Source organism: Galeopterus variegatus, unplaced genomic scaffold (assembly GCF_000696425.1).
Source record: "Galeopterus variegatus unplaced genomic scaffold, G_variegatus-3.0.2 Scaffold8126, whole genome shotgun sequence".
Classification (NCBI taxonomy): domain Eukaryota; kingdom Metazoa; phylum Chordata; class Mammalia; order Dermoptera; family Cynocephalidae; genus Galeopterus; species Galeopterus variegatus.
In genome coordinates this window covers 83,086-92,677 of record NW_007734237.1, presented here as the reverse complement: position 1 = coordinate 92,677, position 9,592 = coordinate 83,086, and the positions used below count along the sequence as shown (strand labels likewise).

General features: G+C 38.8%; 1 pseudogene; it reads left to right on the top strand.

Annotated features, from left to right (window-relative positions):
* Nucleotides 1-6,297: 6,297 nt before the first annotated feature.
* On the top strand, nt 6,298-7,883 carry LOC103608192 (annotated as a pseudogene).
* Nucleotides 7,884-9,592: the final 1,709 nt, after the last annotated feature.

Sequence of the window (9,592 nt, the reverse complement as noted above, 5' to 3'; positions counted from 1 at the left end):
CCATTATAGTTGTATGTGTTTTTCCCACCGGTCCAATTATTTCCTTATCATAAAAAGTTAAATATGTAAAGTTTTGGTTACACAAAATAAATATGTTCTCGAGATCTGCTGTACAACATAGTGCCTATAGCTAACAATACACTGTAAAATCTATTATGAGAATAGATCTCATGTTCCGCTCTTACTACAGTAAAAGAAAAAAGAAAAAGATGAATTCTATCAGATGGAGCAATTAATATTTCATATAATTTTTAAGTATTAAATATTTGTGGTATTAAAATCTTCCCATTTTTAAGTGATTCTTATTTGCATTTATTTTGCATTAATAGCCCCTTCTTTTTAATGCTTTTTATACCGAGCATCTATATCAGGTAGAGATGATTTTTACATGTTATTGAAATAATCTTGTCACAATATTATCGGCTCATAATAATAAGTCATAAAGCCATTTTTTTATACAGAAAAAGAAGAGATTAGATATGCTATTGTGAGATGAAATTACATGCGATTTTTGGGAAGGGTTGAGGTTGGTGCATATTGTAAAATTGCCATTCAGAAATGCTATCCTGTTGACATTAAACAGTGGCCAGTTTTTACCGACCCACACGAATGCCAGATAATTTCATTCTTTTGGCCCTGTGCCCACACTACCAGGGGACAACTGGATGTTGCAGGTATTTCTGTGTGACTTTCACTAAATACAAGGAATGATGAGAGATTCACCTTTGACCTCCATGGTTCATATTTCATTTGAAAGATCTGTTTTCTTCTTTTTTTAAAAGAGTTTCTAATATATTAAGTAATTCTTTGTTTTCTTGTTGATTGTATGCACATTTCCAGAATGTTTCTTGCTTTTTAAATGCGACTTTTTTTTAGTTGACTTTTTTTAATTAGCTTTTTTTTTTTAATGGGTGATTGCAATAGTTTGCCAGCGCTGCCTTAAGAAAAGTACTAGACTGAGTGGCTTCAATAAGAGAAATTAATTTTCTCACAGTTCTAAAGGGTGGAAGTCTGAGATCAAGGTGTCGACCAGGTTGGTTTCTAATGAGGCCTCTCTCTTTTGCTTGCAGATGGAGTCTTCTCCCTATGTCCTCACATTGTCATCCCTCTGTGCATGTCTGTGCCTGTGAAGGTTAATTCTAGGTGTCAACTTGATTAGATTAAGGAATGCCAAGAAAACTGGTAAGATATCTTTTTTGGTGTGTCTATGAGGGTGTTTCTGGAAGAGATTAGCATGACAGCCTGAGTGGACTGGGTGGGAAAGATCTGCCCTCAATATGGGCAGAAACCATCCAGTCTGGGGGCCTAGAGAGAACAAAAAACAGAGAAAAGAGGCAAATCTCCCTTTCTATCCACTGGAGCTGGGATACGCTCTTCTCTCCCCTCCACGGACATCAGAGCTCAAGACTCTTCAGCTTTTGGGTTCCAGGACTTACACCAAGGACACCATCAGCATCCCTGGTTTTGAGGTCTTCAGGCTTGGACTGAGCCATGCTACTGGCATCCAGTTTGCATATGGCCCATCATGGGACTTTTCTTCATAATCGCATGAGCTGATTCCCCTAATAAATCCCCTCTGATGTATTTATAACATATCCTATTGATTCTGTCTCCCTGGAGAACCCTAATAAAGTGTCCTAATCTCTTCTTCTTATAAGGACATCAGTCATTAGATTAGGATCCACTCTAATGACCACATTTTACTTCAGTTAGCTCTGTAAAAGTCCAATCTCCAAATACATTCCATGAACTGGGGCTTAGGATTTCAACATCTGAATAAGAGTGAGGGGGATGCAATTCAGCCTGGAACAGTGATTTTTCTATGAATGAAAGGAATGAAAAGGTCTCTGATTTCAGGGAATACTCTGGAATGGATGGAGAACAACAGTAACAGGAAGAGTAACATTAAAAAAATTCAGCTAATAATAAATAGTAAAAAAAAATACACAGATACACACACACATATATGAGAGAACTTCAAAAAGTCTGTGGAAAAATAGAATTAAAAGTTGATATGAATGTTTCCATAAACTTTTTGAAGTGCCCTTGTAGAGTAGGCTAACACAGACTCCTGTGATATTGTGACAGGAAGTGCAGTTTTCTAACCAAGAGATCTTCACTGGGTTAAGCCCCAGGACCTGTGCTTTTGCCCAGCCCTTCCCTACATCCAGGTGATTCTCTTTCTTGTGTCTCTGCCTGTCCCTGTGGAAATCCTAGCACACAGATGCCTAAAACAGGGCCACATGCTTTACGAACATCATCCAATTCTTGCAATAACCAATGAGGTAGAGGAAGTTATTCCCCCAACTTGAGAAGCTGTGTAAGACTTGCACATGGATTTCAGATTTCAGGCAAAGGGCTGAGTCAAGTATCACTCCTGGGTTTGTTTCTACCTTGGGCAATTTAGCAGATGGGGATGATCTTCAGTGAGAAGAGAAATGTTGAGCCCGGAAGAGGACTGTTGTGAAGTTATTGGGGTCTTCCCAGGCAGATGGTGGGCTGCACTAGGGTGAAGGCAATGGGGAAGAAAAAAAGACTTGAATGATATTTAAATGGTGGGAGACAACCTGGAAGCAAACGGGATGTGAAAAGATGGGGTGGTTGGGAGGATTATAGAATTTATACTTAAGTAGAGGCCTTTTTACACCAGACTTCATGGCCAGATGAAACCATCCCACTAATTTCCATGGAATTTTGCACTGGGCTCAAGAACAGTGTGTGTGTGTGTGTGTGTATTTTGTCAATAAAAAAATTAAAAATATTTTTAAAAAGAAAAGCCTATCACAGTACCTAATGAGGCTTAAGACAAAACAAAACAAAACTCTGATAATTACTAGACCTGTATATATGGTCAGTTACCTGCTTATTCAATAATAGTCCTCATGATTATACTTTGTGTTGATCCATTACCTACATTTCCATATTTTTTCTATTCCAAATGGAGTTTTTAGTTTTATTTTATTTTTAATTGAGAAATAATAACTGTATATATTTATGAGGTATAATGTGATGTTTTAATACATGTTTACGTTATGGAATAATTAAATCAGGTTAACTAGCATATCCATCACCCCAAATATGTATCATTTCCTTGTGGTAAGAACATTTAAAATCCTCTCTTTTAGCTATTTTGAAATATACATTATGATTAATTATAGTGACCTTGCTGTGCAATAGTATTTCCATATTCATAACTACACATTTAAAACACTCCTGAATATATTGAACTATCTCTTCATTCATGTGTATTTGAGTTTGTATGAGTTTCCTATGGCTGCTGTAATTACCAATAAATTAGTGGCATAAAACAAACCAAAGATTCTTACTGTCCTGGAGGTCAGAAGTTCAAAAATAGGTCTCACAGACTAAAATCAAAGTGTCATTAGCGATGGTCCCTTCTGGAGGCTCTGGGGGAGAATCCATTTCCTTGCCTTTTCCAGCTTCTACAGGCTGCCTTTGTTCTATCTCTTGTGGCCCTGTGTCTTTCTCTGACTTTGAAGCCCTTGCCTGACTCTGTTATTGATGAAGACCCTTATGATTACCTTGGTGCCACCTGGGGAATCCAGGATAATCTCCCCATCTCAAGATCTTTCACTTAATCACATCTGCAAATTCCCTTTCACCTCGTAAGGCATCATATGCATACGTTTCATGAATTAGAGTGTTAACATCTTTGGGCTATTATTCCTCTACCACAGAGTTCTTTCTAATTTCTAGCTACTGTAGTAAGTCACACAATGAACATCTTTGTACACAGGTCTCTGTGCACTGGTTATTTCCTGAAGAAAAAGTGCGATAGATGAAATGGTTGAGTCAAGTTGCATGAAATTATTTTTTTGTTTGTTTTGCGGGGTTGATTCATATTGTCAAATTGCCACCCAGGGATGCTGCCACCACAGCACCCTCTATGAAAATATGTGAGCAACCAGTTTTCTCTGACTCTCAGCACCTGATATTTCCACTCTTCTTACTATGCTTAACTAGTGAGAGGAAAACTTATTGTGATTGGGATTTCCTTGTGAAATTTTCTGATTGCTAGAAACAGAGTGTGTTTGCATTTCTCTTATAATTCACTTGTCAATTGCAGTGGTTTAATTTTCTCTTGAGATATTTACTTTCTTTCTGATTTTTTAGAGTTCTTTTTATATGAAGGCAATTAATAATTTGTTTCTTATATGAGGTACAATGAGTATTTTTACTGTATTGATTACTTTAAGTTACTCCTTGGTTTATCTTTCCCAAGAATTAAAACTTTGTTGTGTTTGCTTTAATAATCCTAATGTCTGCCTTGAATTTATCTGAAAATTTTGACATAAGCTGAAAGACTGGACTCTAACTTAATTTGTGTGAGTAGTTAAAATTCTCTGGATATTCTTGCTGGTGTCATTTTTAATTTTGAGAAAAGGTAATACATTTGGGTATTAAAGTAGAAATAAATCTACCTTCCACACCTGGTTGTTTTTTCTTCCACTTCTCCCCATTAACAATTATTTTGTGTGTCCTTCCAGAGCTATTTTTTGATCATGTGAGATTGTGTCTCTGTGTGTTTATTTCAGACCATAATTCTTTTTTTTTTTTTACAAGAACTAATAGCTCTTTTATGTATAATATTTAAGATCTGGCTTTTCACATAACAAGGATTTTGGAGACCATTCTTTAGCTCCCTGCCCTTCTGTACTGTAGATCTCATTTCCATGGCAACAGCCTGAGCCTGCTTCCTTCCCCCACAGCCATGAGAGCTCTGTTGGGTGAAAATTGGACACTGGAACAAATGGATCCCAAATTTGCCTGGTGTGGGGGATAGAAAGGAGGGGGCAAGAACTTGAGATCGAAGGTCCTTCATTCAGTGGCTTATGTACCTATGTTTTATGCATGTTAAATTGTGTCCTTGAAAGAAGAATCTTTCACAGACTAGCAAGTGGAAAGGAAAAGGGAGACAGAGAAAAGGAGCATGATAGGGCTTTATTACCAAGTGAAGGTACATGCCAAAGTGCGCAGGCATCTCAGCCAGAGCGAGATGCACACCCCCGACCTTCTCCATCCTCTGTCCATGTGGAACTCCTCATGGCCCACCTCTGCCCATCCTGTCCCTCCTGGTGTGCAGGCCTCTATCCAATCTGGTCTGAATATTTATAAGTAACCTTCCTTGGTTGTGGCACACCCCCGACCTTCTCCATCCTCTGTCCATGTGGAACTCCTCATGGCCCACCTCTGCCCCTCCTGTCCCTCCTGGTGTGCAGGCCTCTATCCAATCTGGTCTGAATATTTATAAGTAACCTTCCTTGGTTGTGTCCCTACTTTGTTCCTGCCTCATGTATCCCTATTTTATTCCTGCCTCACTTGGAGAAGGACTTTACAGAAGAGTAAAACCTGAATGCACTGGGTCTCTGCAGGCTCAGAAATCATTTTCTAGCAGCTGTGTGAGTTTCTGAGACATGACAATCATTTTGTCTCACAATACACTTATTAACTTCTTTATTCCTTCCCTCCTTATTAAAATATGGTTAATATCTTTCTACACGTTACTCACTTCTGTTTGTCCTCAGAACAAGAAACTGCAAACAATCACTTAATCACGATAGCCAAAAGGTAGACCAACCCAAGTGCCCATCGATGGATAAATAAACAAACAAAATGTGATCTATACATGTAATGGAATATTATTCATCTGTAAGAAGAAAGGAAATCCTGACACATGCTACAATGTATATGAACCTTAAGGACATTATGCCAAGTGAAATAAGCCAGTCAAAAAAGACAAATACTGTGTGATTCCACTCATATGAGGTACCTAGAGTAGTCAAATTCATAGATACAGAAAGTAGAATGGTGGTTACCAGGGGCTGGGGGAGTGGGATGGGGAGTTCATTCTATACAGTTACAGTTTTGGATGATAGAAAGTTCTAGAAATAGATGGTGCACAACTATGTGAATGTACTTAATGCCACTGAACTGTACATTTAAAATTGGCTCAAATGGTAAATTTTATGATATATATATTTTACCACAATTAACATTTTTAAGAAAAAGAAGAGAGAGGAAAAAAACTTGAATTCCCACAGTAGATAGGAAAAAAAAAAACCCCGCCAACCCCCCAAAAACCCAACAACAACAAAACAAGCTTAATTTGCCATAAATTGGGGGAAGAGAGACATGTAGGAGTAAAAAACAAAATAAAATGAAACAAAACAAGGATTACCAAAAACTTAATAAATAAAAAGATTGCTATTTTACAAACGAAAATTAACTATGGGGCTTTGAAGGCGTAGCAGGCAGGAGCAGCGGCCAAGGCGTGAGATGGCTAGAGATGAGGGCCACGCCCAAGAAAAGACTGTGGCTGAGTTTATCAGGGGGACTGTCTTAAAAATCCCCAAGAATGAAATGATAATCCTGAAAGCATGGGATTTTTTAAATCTGAAAATCAACTGCAGACTGTAGGCTTCCAGCAGAATAAGGGATGTTCATTCAGCACTTGATTCTGCTCTCTGAGGAAAAGCAGCCCAGTCTCAATGAAGCCACCCTTTTAGACATGACTTATACTCAAGTTCATTGAAGCCGAAAGTTTGGGATGTACTTCGGATGAGTAAAGGACCAGGTGAAGACGTTGACCTTTTTGATACAAAAGCAGCCCAGTCTCAATGAAGCCACCCTTTTAGACATGACTTATACTCAAGTTCATTGATGCCGAAAGTTTGGGATGTACTTCGGATGAGTAAAGGACCAGGTGAAGACGTTGACCTTTTTGATACGAAACAATTTAAAAGTTCATTAAAGAAAATTCTTCAGGGGCCGGCCCATGGCTCACTTGGGAGAGTGTGGTGCTGACAACACCAAGCCAAGGATTAAGATCCCCTTACCGGTCATCTTTTTTAAAAAAAAAAAGAAAAGAAAATTCTTCAGAAAATTATGTTAAATGAAATAAGCCAAACTAGGAAAGAGAAATACCACATGTTCTCACTTATAACTGGGTGCTAAGAAAGGAGGAAAGAACAAAAGAGAGAGAAAGAAAGTAAAAAGAAAGAAAGAAAAGACCACAGCAATTCATTGAACTTTCAGAAGGAGAGAACAAACCTAAGGTTACTAGAGATGAGAGGGAGGGAGAGAAGGGGTTTGGGGAGGGACAGGTAGGGTAAAGGGCATAAAGAAAAATCATGATTTGTAATAATGAATATGCTAATAATAATAATAAAAGGAAAATTCTTCAGAGAGCATTAAAAGAATGTGACAGTCAGCTTTAGAGATGCTGAGGAGAATGCAGTCTGGATTTGAATTGCCTGGAGAACACAGTGTACAGAACCAAACCAGTACAGACCTGCCGCTGGGCTGTATTATCCCTAGACTACCTATGCCTTCGCTTCTTTCTCCAGCCTAAGGAGCATGCACCTCTCTGGGTCAGGCACTGACAATTGCCAGCAAATTCCATCAGATTGTGAAAATGGACCCGAGAAGTTGGTATCTGGACTCTCTTAAGGTTATTGTTTTTAAACAGCATAACCAGGCCTTTGAAACGCACAACTTAAAGACAACTCTACAGGAAAGAAGCCTTGGGCTAGATATAAATATGGATTCAAGGATCATTCATGAAAACACAGTAGAAAAAGAGAGTCCAAACAGTCATTCAAGAAGCTTTTGGAGACTACCTTCAACCACAACTAGAACTGGCACAATATAAGCTTGAAATAAAGTTCAAAAGTGACTTAAATCGGCTCATCTTGGCTGAGAGGGAAGAACCTCTCCGGTGCCTAATAAAGTTCTCTAGCCCACATCTTTTGGAAGCACCGAAATTGTTAGCACTAGCCGGTATTGCAGATGCACCACTTTCTCCATTGCTCACTTGCATACCCAACAAGAGAATGAATTATTTTAAAATTAGAGATAAATGAGATGTGTATGGTTTTGTAAACACAGCAGCTCCTTAACTATATTGCACACATATTTCAGTTAATGTCTACATGGATAGCTTTTGTTTATATACTTGTCTTTTAGAAATTAATTCTTGGTCATGACAATTTAGAAATGTTCATATAATTGGTGAGACTGATTCTTTCCTCCTACACAATATCCTAAGTACAGCAGTTGTGGGCATTTGAGATTGACAGAATATGTACATGGCTCCCAACTTGACCTTGAATGCCTGAATGCTCTGAAGTCAAGCATAGGGCACAGTGGTTGAGACTGTTGGGCATCATGTCTAGTGTCTTTTTCCCCACTCCCGCCTCTTCTTGATCATGGGGAAGTCTGGTTCCAATGGCTGGATTCCAGGGATTTTCTCTTAAGCCTTGGATCATGGTAAGAAGCACCAAGAAACTATACCCAACTCAAAACTTTCCAGGAGAATCATAAAATTGGTCCATTCAGAGGGTAGAGTTGGGTCCATTAAAAGTTATTATTGCTGAAGGTTGCATATCTGATGATTCAGTTATATAAAATAAATGTTTTCATTGTAAATATGATTCTTTTCATAACCTGATATATCATAGTGTGGAACATTCAAACTGACCGATATTATGCTGATTTGTGAATAAGATGTTGAAAAACTGGAAAAAATAAAAATAAACAATGGCTTACCTAGGAAGTGAAAGTATAAAGACCAGCAAAGAAATTATTAGAAAAGTCAGAATAGTGGTTCTCTCTGGGGGGGCTGGGGGGGTGGGGGGGCAGCCTGTCATTGGGAAGGGGTAGTTGGGGTTCCTGGAAAGCCAGTCCTACTCCTTCTCAGTCTGGGAAATAGTTAAAATCATGTGTTACCCTGTACATATGAGTTCCATGCACAGTTTTTCCTTATATAAAAAAAGTTATGGCAATTAAAAAAAATGTAAGTTACCCCTTGCTGTAAGAAGAGACAATCTTGTGACATTTGAAAGAAAAAAAAAAGGTGAATGTTTGCCTTGTGGGAGATGCTTTATGTAAAAGAGGGAGAGGGCCCCTGTTTTACCTCACCTTTATAGAGTCGTGCCTTGCAGAGAATCACGACTCAAGAATGGTGAGTCATTTTCTAAATTATGTGACTAATGCAGCCATGTAAAGATCAGCTCAGGTTGGGAATTGAAAAGTAAAGATTGCTCTTAGTAATTCTGTAGAAATGTGTTTCGTGCTGGGATTTGAGACACGACATTTATCATTTAAATGTCAGAGTCTTAGACCTAAATGTCACAGTAAAATTGTAATTACTGGGTTGGAAAATGTGTGCCCACTCTACACCTCAGGAAAGAGTTCAGTGGGAATGGCACACCAGGTTTTAAACAGCTGCTTTATCAAATATTAGATTTTCGTCTCAATAAACTGAGTAAGTATTTATCAGGATGTTCCAGGGATTAAGAACCGTAAATACTTTTTAAACCAGTATAAAATTAGGATAACATAGGCCACATTCTGTACCTAAAATGTCATAGCCTTGAGCTAATCATATTGTTTGAAAAGAGAGGCAAGGGGCCGGCCTGGTGGCGCACTGGATAGTGCGCCGCTTGGGAAGCGCGGCAGCGCTCCCGCCCGAGGGTTCGGATCCCACATACAGACCGGTTCCCGCTCACTGGCTGAGTGAGGCGCGGGAGCAGCACCGAGGGTTGCAATCCCGTTGCCGGTCCCCGGTCCG